The sequence below is a fragment of the Bos indicus genome, chromosome 11 (genome assembly GCF_029378745.1).
Source record: "Bos indicus isolate NIAB-ARS_2022 breed Sahiwal x Tharparkar chromosome 11, NIAB-ARS_B.indTharparkar_mat_pri_1.0, whole genome shotgun sequence".
Taxonomy (NCBI): Eukaryota; Metazoa; Chordata; class Mammalia; order Artiodactyla; family Bovidae; genus Bos; species Bos indicus.
In genome coordinates this window covers 17201288-17211184 of record NC_091770.1, presented here as the reverse complement: position 1 = coordinate 17211184, position 9897 = coordinate 17201288, and the positions used below count along the sequence as shown (strand labels likewise).

At 36.0% G+C, this 9897-nt stretch overlaps 1 pseudogene; it reads right to left on the bottom strand.

The window, feature by feature from the left end:
- Positions 1-6655: 6655 nt before the first annotated feature.
- Positions 6656-9199, bottom strand: LOC139185742 (TNF receptor-associated factor 6 pseudogene; annotated as a pseudogene).
- Positions 9200-9897: the final 698 nt, after the last annotated feature.

Sequence of the window (9897 nt, the reverse complement as noted above, 5' to 3'; positions counted from 1 at the left end):
GCTTGAGACATTGCAGGGAGATTAGACAGTAGATTTTCAATAAGTGGATATTAATTAGTTAATTAAAAATCAGCAATTTGGCAAACTTTTTAGGTTCACTGTGTCCTAGTGACTGAGCTACACTGGCACACTCCCTTTTTCTTCTTTATTTTGTACTCCAGGTATAATTTTCATACATTGCCCATGACATTAAGAACCTGGGAATGAACTCACATAGATCAAGCAAGAAGCAAGCCCTGTTAAATAGTTAAGAATATCTTACTAAAATTCTTACAGATAATATCTTGATTATATATTTTATTTATATAATATATAATGTTATATAATCAAGAATATATATAATCAAGATACCATATATCTGATTATATATTTAATATCTTGATTATGTATATTCTTATTTATATTTTCAAAGTTCTCTTATAATCTTGATATTTGATTCAATACTTCTCTAAAACAGACAAAAATAGTGTAATTATTGTCATTTATAAACCAGGAAACAGAGTCAAGCAGTGTTTAAGTGACTTATGGAAGGTCACAGAACTGGTAGACAAAATATTCATTTAGTATATTCCTTTAGTGAATAATAACTATCCAAAAATAGAAATAACTTTTCTTGTATTTTTCTCCCAAGGATCTATTAGTTACTAGAGAAGTAATGAAATATTAGAAAAATAATTATAAAACTTTATGGAAATACTAAGTATTTTAAATTACAGCAATATATTCTTTAAAAAAATCATCTGTGGAGCTGACTTGATAAATCTGTATCTAAGACAACTTTGGTAATAATGTTTAAAAAATCAATTATTTATCCTATAGAGGGAGAAGATATCTGATCCAAATTCAATAAAGAATTATATAAAAATAGCACAGTTAAATAATTGATACAGATAATTAAATATTGTGATATTTTATATACAATATTTTATTCTATCACTTTATGTGTCACTAACAAAATTGCTTACACTACTTACAGTGTTTCTCTAAGGAACATTTTTTTTAATTGGAGGATAATTGATTTACGATGTAGTGTTGGTTTCTGCCATACATCAAAGTGAATCAGCCATAAGTATCTATATAAAACCCCTTCCTTTTGAGTCTCCCTCACCCCAGGAACATTTTTAAACTTTATCAATTTTATTGACTTGTTGCTATGCCCTATCTTCTCTAGATGGTACCACAAGTATACCCTGATTAACTTTAACAATTGCATGCAGCTCGGCTAGCTACTCTAATTGCAAAATGAACTTATCATCTTTACCTTTGATACTATCCAGTTTCTCATCAGTAGGGAGAAATTTGCGTGAAAAGATATTGCTCATGTAAATGCTTCCAAATTATTGCAAGGAAAAATTAGACCACTGAATCATTATTGAGCTCATTAAAAGAAAGATGCTATGCAAGTACAAAATATTATCATTTTGTCTGACAAATACCATTAGTTCATTATGAAGCATAGTATTCAATTATCTACAACATGCAACAGAAATGACATGCTTTGTTAGGTCCTGTTAAAGTGTTATTCTGAAATTGCTTTTTAAATTTATCTGGTACTACAACTGTGTTATTAAAATAGAATGGACTTCACTTAATTCAAAAAATTCATTGTTTCCTTTCAGGATAAGCTAGCTTAAATAGCAAATTCCTTGAACATAACTCTGTGGCTCTGTAAGGATTACAGTTATGATAAATTCAAGGATCTTGGTATGTTTTATCTGAAATAATACAATATTGTTAATAAGTGAACTATGAAAAATTAAGAATATATGGAAATATATTGTAATTGCTGGGGGAATCAGTTTTTAGTGGGAGAAAAACCCACTAGCTACAATGTAAAAAAAAAAGGTAAAATAGAATTCTAAAGAAGATCAAATAAAAAAAAGAGGCAGGACACAAGGAATAGAAAGAGAGGTTGAGTAGAAAATATAAGTCTGAATTAAACCCTAAACATATTAATGATTCCATTAAATGTTAATGTACAAGTCTCACCAATTAAAAGAAAAAGGTATCAGAATAGACCACTTTAATTAAGGACAATCTATCCATATATGTTGTTCACAAATGCATGTGAATAGAAGATAAATGGACAGAAATCCCAAGCAAAGACTTTTTAAAAAGAAACCTGAAGCAGTTATATTAATATCTTTCATGAAAATAGATTTTTAAAAACTTCTAATGAAATTATTAACAAATTAAATTTAATGATCTACAAAATGATAATACATCATAATCAACTAGAATTTTACCCAGGAATTCAAGAATGGTCTAACATCCAAAAATCAATAATAAATCATATTAATATGATAAAGGAGAAAAAATCTAAGGTAATTTTAATTGATATAGTATAAAATTTGGAAAAATTCAACACTCTTTCAGAGTAAAAATGACTACTAAAGTAGAAATGGAAGTGATCTTTCACAACCTGATTAAAGGCATCTGCAAAAAGCCTATAGCATGTTCAAGCTTGAAAACTTCTATACTTTCAACCTATGATCAGGAATAAGCAAGGATAACCCTTTTCATCACTTTTTATTTAGCATTATACTGAAGATTTTAGCAAATTCAATAAGAAAAATAAATAAAAGGCCTAGAAAATGGAAAAAAAAGAGTAAAACTCTTATTTATAGATGAATAATAATAGATGTGTAGAAAATCCTATGAGATTAAAAACAAAACTATTACAACTAATAAATGAATTTAGTAAGGTTTGGAATATAATGCTAATACACAAAAAACATTTCTATTTCCTTTGTACTAGGAACAATTAGAAAACTTAAATAAAGTTTTATAGTAACATTTAAAAAAGAAATAAATGTAGTAAAAAATAAAGGAGTTGAGAGCCGAAGTTGAAAACTACAAAACATTGCAAAGAGAAATTGAGACAAATGGCATGAGGGCCCATTTTCATCTATCGGAAGACTCATCCGTAGTAAGATTAAAATACTCCTCAAATTGATTTATAGATGAATTTCACTATAAGCCTCAGGACATATAGAGAGATTATTCTGGGGACTATCTCAGAACTCCTCCCAGTTATCCACATTTTGAGATGGAGCAGCCCTACAGTAGAACTGAGACTTTGAGGGTAGCAGCATTTCTGATATCCTCTGAATTACTAATAAAATACTCTGAAATAAGTAACAACCATTTGTATTCCTTGACTAATCCTCACTTGAGCATTCATAAGTAGTAGTTGTAATCATATTACAAGAAATGTTTAAATAACCCTTCCTAATTTACAGATTACATACATGAGCATTATTTTATTAGATGGTTGTATATGCCAAATAAATTAGGTATCTAAGTCAATGAAACTTGCCTGGGGCTGGGATGAAGGGGAGGATAAATGAGCAATTACTAATCAATGGGCATCAAATTTTAGTTAAGAAGTTGTATAGATATACCTTAGAACACTGTACCTAAAGTCAAAAATATGCCATTGTATGCATTAAGATTTTTAGAAGGCTTGTTCTCATTAAATTAAAGGACACTTGCTCCTTGGAAGAAAAGCTATGACCAACCTAGACAGTATATTAAAAAGCAGAGACATTACTTTTCTGACAAAGATCCATTTCGTCAAAGCTATGGTTTTTCCAGTAGTCATGTATGGATGTGAGACTTGGACCATAAAGAAAGTTGAGTGCCAAAGATTTGATGCTTTTGAACTGTGGTGTTGGAGAAGACTCTTGAGAGTCCCTTGGACTGCAAGGAGATCCAACCAGTCAATCCTAAAGGAAATCAGTCCTGAATATTCATTGGGAATATTCAATGGAAATCAGTCCTGAATACTTCACTGATGCTGAAGCTTAAGCTCCAATACTTTGGCCTCCTGATACGAAAACCTGACTCATTGGAAAAGACTCTGATCCTGGGAAAGACTGAAGGCAGGAGGAGAAAGGGACAGCAGAGGATAAGATGGTTGGATGGCATCACTAACTTAATGGACATGGGTTTGAGTAAACTCCGGGAGTTGGTGATAGACAGGGAGGCCTGGCGTGCTTGAGTCCATGGGGTCACAGAAAGTCGGACACGACTGAACTGAACTGAATTGAGTTCTCAGTAAGTGCTTTACCACAATAAAATAAAGGACATTCATCTAGTAGAAGCATGGACTGTAGAAAAGTAAAACTCTATTCTTATGCTAATAAGAAATAAAGTTTTCTCTTTCCATCACTCAAAAACGTAAGCAAAGATCCTCATCCATAATATGAAAGAAAATGATATATGCCTCATTTAAGCAATGTCGATTTTATAATTTATGTCTTAAGTCAAACGGATTTCACAGGTAAAAGATTATCTGAATAGCAAACAAATAAGAAATCCTGTTTACTCTACTTTGGCTAGACCGATGATGATGAAAGGACCAACATTGATAACTGATTAGTCAATACAATGATGTTGCCTTGGCTAAGCTCTGTCTATTACACTTCTTTTCATTCTTTTCTCTTGTGTTGCTGTATAGACATTATCAACTTCTCAGTCAACCCACTGAGGCTGTTCTGATATAAGCACAGTACAATTATTTTTCTAAATGATTTCATTGATTTATTTTGACAAAGAATAACTTTTTAACTCAAATGCAATTCTTGGTTTCTTGAAATCTTCACATCAAAATAAAAAATGCAGAAGGAAGGGAAATGAGCTTCCTATAGAGAAAGAATAAAGAACATTGCACATTCATTTTCCCAAATGCCATATGCTCTGAGGATTCGTTCTGCAATCTGGAGCTGAGGGCTATAATGGCTCATGCTGGGCAAAAACATCCGTTAAGAACAGACATTTGTTGGTGAGCAACTGAGGAATGTAGACACTTGGCACTCACAGATTACAGTCTGAAATAACAGTGAATGTGTCCTAGCAGAAAAAAAATATAAATATCTTGGCAAATTTTCAACATTATGCAAAAAATAGCTTCAACCTTTGGAATTAAGTTATCCTTAAGGAGAGCCCATTTAATTTTGTTTTTCATGAACACCTCTCTGCCATTCTCTCTCCTGGACTTCATTTGTTATAGGAATGCGGTCGTTTTTTGATTATGTATGTATAGAAATAAGTTAGAAAATTTATTGGTCCTATAAAATGAAAATTAAATTGTTGTCTAATCATTCACATTGAAGACTGCCTATTAAATGAATTCTACCTCTAGACATACACACACACACACACACATTATTTTTACATGCTAGGTTTAAAGAAATTTCTGTAATGCTTTATTTCTATATTCAGCAGACTTGGCTCTGTGTGTCAACAACTATTGTGAATTTTTTGGAGAGGTGTTAGTAGATGAGGACTCCTCTACATTATGAAGTAAATATTCATGGAATATCAAAATGCATTTAAGTCTTAATCTTTTTTGATTAAGGTTTTTATGTTTATATAAAATGTATTTTTAAGAATTGTTGATCACATATAAAATACTTAACAAGGGCAATTGGTTCTCAAGGTGTAGTCCCTTTAAAGGGTACACAAAGTCAAAACTGCTTTCATAATAATATTAAAACAGAATTTTCACTCTTATTCTCTTACAAGTGTACAATGGAGTTTTCCAGAAATCTCATAATATGTGAGGTTACCACAGATTGAATGCAAAAGTTTACATTTCCTTTCTTTCCTGACTACTCTGGCCTACTCTCTCCCTTTCTTTTCATTCAAGGCAAGAGTAATGCTTACTTGAGGTTCATCTTAGAATCCAGAGTGCTAAAGGGATCAGAGGGGAATGCAAAGATACACAGTATTTCTTTGGACTGGTTCTTTAGCTCCAACTCCAACAAAGCACAAAGAGATCAGGAGCTGTGAAAAGAAAGTCTTTCAAAAAATGATGCATATCATGGAGATAGAGACCTTTTATGTTTTGATTCTCAGAAACCTCAGCATATGGTTTTGAGTGCAGGAGAACAAGATACCCTAATAGAAAATATAGTGCAATACGCTGTTACTTTTAATGTTTCACAACAAGTTTCTTGTCAAAATGGCTTTTAAACAAACTTGACCTCAAACACAAATCAAGTGAAATTGTAATAGAGACTGGTAGAGTCAAAAATATGAGAAACTAGAGATACTTTGATGAAATTATTTATGGCCACCTAGGGAAACTTTCGGCTTCCCTTGTGGTTCAGACAGTAAAGAATTTGCTGTCAATATAGGGAAACTGTAAGAACAGAACTCTAGGTAGTATTGGGGCAACATGGTGGAGGAGTAGAAAAATGGAAGGAGGGGAATAAGAATTTAAAATAAACACCATTCTGCTTAAATTCTATTCTGACTCTTTCACATGAGTTTACATATGTTTACACACATTCATTAATGGTTATATAATTGTACATATGCACTAATAAAGGAATAATCTGGAGAAATATATTTGTAAATTTATAATGTGAGTTAACCATTAACATATTATAGGGCTTTGTGTTAATGACCTATCCTCTCTAGAATTCAGCATTCTCTTTTTTTTTTTTTTTTTTTTTTACCTAATGCACAGACATACTTTTAATAGAAGTTTGACCAGGAAGCTTTTAAATATTATTTCCTTTTTTGTTAGGGTTGAATGTTTTGTGGCAACATGTAACTTTTTTTCTTTGAGAAAAGGACATGTTTATTGTAGAAAAAAATGTAAAATGGGTAAGCTGCACAAAGAAGAAAATAAGTCATCAAAAAATGGTAGTAGCTGTCCTTCAGGCTTTCTTTCACCTATGCAACAAGAACAACTTTATTTTTTTACATGTACCTTGACAGGTACTTATTTTTGGACAACAATCACAGAAACAGCAGTGTTCAAAAGAGCTGAAAATTTCTTGGCTCAAATAGCTTTTCTCACCACCAATGAGCCGCCATACTGGCTGACTAGGTGAGACATTTAAACTTTCTCTGTTGGTGATTATGTGTGTGTGTGTCCCCCTGTTCTAGAGCACTAGGGAACAAAGAATCACGGAAGGGCTGTGGAATTCACTCTGCCTGGAAAAGACAAAAAGGGACTTGTAGCCTAACACCTAGCAGCTGGTTTTCACATGGTTCTCAGAGTTCTAACTCTGGAGAAATGCTACTTTGTAGCCTAAAGGAAATAATAAGCAAGGTAAAATGAAACAACTTTAAGGAGAATTATGTGACAGACAACACAGTAGTATTTAATAAGTAAGGTTATATTTAGGGTTTAAACTAGTCCCTGAATATCCTTAATAACACTCTGGGAAAAACCAGGGTGAATGAGAACTTAAGCTTTCCAAGGATTATGGCTCAAATCCCCTGAAATCTATAGGAAGTCAAATAAAATTCATTGGTGAGTATTATATCTTTCCCATTGTTTTTTTGTTTGTTTGTACATTATTATTGAGAACAGGGTAAGTTTGCTGCAGATGTTTTTTCTGTTGTTTCTTGAACAAATCAGGGGATGCTATATCCCTGAGTCAGTACTCCGTGGCTGAAAACCCTCCCTCCGAAGACTGCCCATGTCGAAGCGGGTGGAGACCTCACAGCGTACTAATAACGTGTCATCCTTGATGAAGGTTCTTTGTCTGAGGGCTTCCAGATGCATAAAAGTCACGTAGCCAAAACCCTTGGGGTTCCGGGGGATGGTGGGTCTCTGAAAGGCCAGGAGCTCTGGTTTGGCGTCCATTATTTCTTCGTGGTTTTGCCTCACAGTTGCTTCAGACTGGTCAAGGATGGTAAGGCGTATTGTCCCCTGGAAGGGCCACGGCAGGTGGCTGTCGTACTCCCCTTGCATCGTGTGGACAAAGAGCGATATGTAGTTGGCGCAGCGCTGCGCGCTCGGCAGCTGCAGGTGCAGCCGCATGCACAGTTTGTAGCCGGGTTTGCCTGTGTAGAACCCGGGGCTGTGAATGACAACAGGCTTCTCCTCTTCTTGCGATTTCAAGTGCATCCCAAAGTTGCCAATCTTCCAGATGTAAATCCCATTGCACTGCTGTGCTTCTGTTTCAGCAACTTTGTCCTCAAGGGTTCGAATAGTTCGCTTGAGCTCATTTACATACATGCTCTGGGTTTCCATTTTTGCAGTCAGTTCCCGGATTTGATGGTCTTGTCTTACAAGGCGACCCTCTAACTGTTGAATGGTTTCTTGGAAATTGTGGACTTCTGAGTGACGCCCAGAGGAAGGCCGGGTGGGAGGCACAGAGTCATACAGAGGCATGGTACATTGAGGCGCAGGAGCTACCGCGAGGCTTAAAGTCTGAACAGCCTGGGCCTTCATTCTCATATGCGACTGGGTATTCTCTTGCAGGTGGCGTGCCAAGTGATTCCTCTGCATCTTTTCATGGCAACCAAAAGCACTGAACGTGCATGGGACTGGGGCTGTAGGGCAGTCTAGATCATAGTGATTGGGCATCTGTTCTCTGATGAGCATGGTATTGCAGTATTCACAGATGACATTTGCCAAAGGACAGTTCTGCTCATGAATCTCTTTATCTTCAAATGCCATTGATACAGCACAGTTTTCACAAGGAACCTGTCTCCTTGGACACTCCTTGAGAATATGAATATTAAGATGGCATTTCTGGAAGGGACCCTGGCATTGCGGACAACTCATAAGAGCAAACTCACAGTGTGCTTGATGCTCCTCAAGATGCCTCAGTTCCATCTTGTGCAAACAACCTTCATTTGGACATTTCACCATCAGCGAAAGAATCTCTCATTTTGCAAAATTGTCAGGAAATAGTTGGTTTTCCAGCAGTATTTCATTGTCAACTGGACATTTGTGACCTGCATCCCTTATTGATTTGATGATGCAGGCTTTGCAGAACCTGTGGCCGCAAGGTGTCTGCACCGCTTCCCGCAAAGCCATCAAGCAAATGGGGCACTCGTATTTGCTTTCCAGGGGTGGGTCAAATTCCACGTCGTACCCCTGGATCTCCTCCATGAAAGAGCTGGAGAGAGTCACCGTGCTGGCCGTCCCACTCACACTGTCGTCTTTTGCTGCAGTCCCACAGGAGCTGGCAGCCATGGCGGCGCAACAGTCGCTCTCGGACTGGCTGGATGCACAGCTGTTTTCACAGTGTAGCAGACTCATAGCAACGTGATCATCAACTGCTCGTTCGGGTTCGCTGGGCCGCCGACTCCACCCGGCAGCACGACTCCGCTCGGCCAAGGCGCCAGAAGAGGAAGGCGCCGTGCTCCGCGCCGAAGTGGCCGGAAAGCCAGTCTCCTAACCTGAAGGCCGCCACTGCTGCGTCCCTTGGGCGCCTGGAGCCCGAACCCCTCAGCATTCTCTTTGAAATAAGGATGAAACTACAACAAAGTGTTGCCTATGCCTGAGAGCCATATACAAAGGAAGATAGCGTCATTACCTTCCTATTACTTTTTTACCAGAAGTACATTCCATATTTCATGCCATTACTGAATATTTCTAACCATAAGCTACAAATGCAACTACATTTAGTCTTTTAAGTTTTTATTTTAGATCTTTATTTAGTGATTATAGGGTGCTTCAGAAGGAATAGAAATGGCAATTCTAAATTGAACAATAAGATAGCTTACAGAGTGTCATTATTTCTACAGCATCACATTCTCTACCACAAATTCATGTTTTTTCCCTGGTGAGTGTTAAGATGAATTACTCACATGGCTTAATTTTTCTTTGCAATGCCACACGGGCTGGTGGGTCTTAGTTCCTCAACCAGGAATTGAACTCAGGCCTTCAGCAATGAAAACACAGAGTCCTAACCACTGGACCACCAGGGAACTCCTGGTTTAAATATTTTTAAATGTATTTATTGAGGTATGTCTCATAACAAAAAGTGAAATTTTTAAGTAAATTGATTTTCCATACATATTTATGTATATAATAATCATGCAAATCAAGGTTTAGAACTGTGGGGACAAAAAACTCTTTTCTGCCCCTCCCAACCTGTAGCCTCAAAGAGACAAGCCATCTACAGGTGAAACTCCCTT